The sequence below is a fragment of the Octopus bimaculoides genome, chromosome 9 (genome assembly GCF_001194135.2).
Source record: "Octopus bimaculoides isolate UCB-OBI-ISO-001 chromosome 9, ASM119413v2, whole genome shotgun sequence".
NCBI lineage: Eukaryota > Metazoa > Mollusca > Cephalopoda > Octopoda > Octopodidae > Octopus > Octopus bimaculoides.
Window position 1 is genome coordinate 35,625,730 of NC_068989.1, and position 3,001 is coordinate 35,628,730.

A 3,001-nucleotide genomic window follows, 5' to 3' on the forward strand; every position below is an offset into this window, starting at 1 on the left:
ATATATAGGAAGACCCTAAGGATTTCCCCAAAATTCTTATAAATTCTCTCACAAGATACTGATCAACCAAAAGCTTTCATTGAAGACCTGTGGGTCAAGTGGTGTTCAATGAGATCAAAACTAAATCTGTTTAGTTGTCACATTTCTTAAGCAGAAATATTTAATTTTGTTATCATTTTATTTAAGGTTTAATGAGAGGAAAAGGTTACCAAAATATTTTTTTCAAGTCCTTCAAATCATGGTGAGGAGGAAGAAACCTCAACTTTGGAGATGTTGCAGTCAGAATGAATGTAGCAAAATACTCGCAACTAAGTGTATTCTACAAAAGGTTCCAAAGGGTACCCAGGTAGTGCTGGTGTTAAACTTCTTGACAGAATATATCTACAGAGACAGATTAGCTGTCAGGATTCCACGCAATTTCCATCAGCCAATTTCACTCAAATTACTTGAGTTGATGTAAAACCACTGTAGAAGACATTTAACCAAGGTGCCAAACTATGGGATTGAACTTCAAGCTCTGTGATTGTAAAGGGAATTTCTTAACCAAATTGCTCTGCTTGTAGGTAGGCACTTTAAAATTCAGGATCTCTTTGTGTTATGAATATAACAGACATTGTTGCATAGTTTAAAAAAATAAATAGGAATTCTATGACTAAATTTTCTTTCAATGGATAAGAAAGAGAAAAAAGAACATTGTAAAATTAATATGGGATCAGGCATGTCTGCATGGTTAGTAGTTTTGCTAAACACCCTATGTTTCTTCTCCACTGCAAATTATCCCATCACAAAGAAACCTCTAAATTATCTTATATTTCTATTTTCCAATTCACTTTATTCATATTCATATCACTAGGTATTGGAGTATATCACAATTGAATTTCATCACCATCATCATTGTTTTAACATTCACTTTTTCATGCTTGCATGGGTTGGATGGAATTTGTTGAGGCAGATTTCATATAGCTGGATGCTCTTCCTCTCATTTAACCCATACCTGTTTCCAGGCAAGGTAATATTCTCCCATGGCCAGACATGTTTCCCACAGAAGATTGGAAATGAAACAACATTACATGCATGACGGTACTGCTTGTTTACAACCATCATGTGATGTCAAGAGAATGGTCCACACACACACACACATATTATATGTTATGCAGATGAATGTAGATAGCTCCATGAAGAAGTGCTGATCACTCAAACTGGATGGAACTTGTGAAAGAGGGAGACCTAGGAAGACATGGAATGAAGTACTGAAGGACAATCTCAGGACACTGAATCTTACTGAGATGACAAAGGACCAAGATATCTAGCACCTTGCTCTATTTAGGAAGACATGTCCTCTACAGCAGAAGTGTTAATGTTGCTTTCCCTGATGAAGAGGATTGACCTGCAAGAGCTCTGTGCCAGTGCCATGTAAAAAGCACTTATATTAGCACCAAGTAAAAAGTACTTGTGCTGGCTCCATGTAATAGCACCCATGCAGGCACTCATACCAAATAGTGCTACAAAGACAGCACCCGGCATACTCTGTAAAGTGGTTGGCATTAGGAAGGGCATCCAGCAGTAGAAGCCAAGCCAAATCAGACTGGAATCTCATACAGTTCTCCTGCTTGTCAGCTCTGGTCAAGCTGTCCAACCCATGCCAGCATAAAAAAAGGATCATTAAAGGATGAGGATGATATGGTAGACTCTCCCGTGGAAGACAATGTATGAGTGTTTAGCTTTTTCCAAATGACCTGCACAAATGATTTGTTTATAGTTATCAAATGTTCATGCTGCATGTTAGCTACCTCTCTCCACCCTAACCACTAAGCCATGTGCTCTCATATATATATGAGAGGCTTTCAGTTTCCATCAAAGAAATCCACTCTCAAAGCTTTTGACAATCTTGGGCTATAGCAGAAGACATTTGCCTAAGATGTCACACAGTAGCACTGAACCCAATATCATGTGGCTGGGAAGCAAGATTCTTCATGACACAGCAGTTTTTGATGGGTTTTATAGCATTTGTAATTCTTTGGGGAACTTATGCTCAGCACTGCAAGTGGATTAAATAACTCCAGCTACTTACATCCTCATCATCATCATCATTTAATGTTCACTTTTCCATGCTTGCATGGGTCAGACAGAATTTGTTGAGATAGATTTTCTTCCTGTTACCAACCCATCCTGTTTCCAAGTAAGGTAAGATTCCCCATGATTAAATGTGTTTTTCTCAGAAGATTGGAAATGAAGGATGTCACTTGCATGTTGGTGACATATATTTACAACTATCACATGAAATCAAGGTGAGGAGAAACTAACATGCACACACACAGATGTACAAAGAGCCTTTTTCAGTTTTTGTCTACTAAATCCACTCAAAAAGCTTTAGACAGCCTAAGGTTTATAGTGTCACATAATGGAATTGAACCTGAAACCATGTGGTTTGGAAGCAAACCTTTTACCACACATCCAAGCCTACACCTTTATAGTTAAAAATCTGCTGAGTAAGGGGAATTTTTTTTTTTTTGCTATTACTTGTTTCAATCATTTGATTGTTGCCATGCTGGCACATCGCTCTGAAGTGTTTTAGTCAAACAAATTAACCCCAGGACTTATTTTTTAAGCATAGAACTTATTCTATCGGTTTCTTTTGATGAATCGCTAAGTTATGGGGATGTAAACACACCAACACTAGCTATCAAGCAGTGATGGGGGGACAAACACAGACACATAAATATATACATATATACATACATATATATATATATATATATATATATATATATAGGACGGGCTTCTTTCAGTTTTTGCTTACCAAATCTACTCACAAGGCTTTGGTAAGCCTAAGACTATAGTCCAAAATGCCATGCAGTGGGACCGAATTCAGAACAATGTGGTTGGGAAGCAAGCTTCTTACCACACAGTCACATGTGTGCCTATCATTAAATGCTAAGAATCCTTTGTCACTAAGTCTTGATGATCCACACTGTCATGATTATTTCTTGATTTTGTACCA

At 37.5% G+C, this 3,001-nt stretch overlaps 1 protein-coding gene across 1 annotated transcript in view; it reads right to left on the reverse strand.

The window, feature by feature from the left end:
• LOC106878847 (laminin subunit alpha) overlaps positions 1-3,001 on the reverse strand; it is a 249,900-nt gene that overhangs the window by 37,321 nt on the left and 209,578 nt on the right. The gene's annotated exons all lie outside the window — the stretch shown is intronic.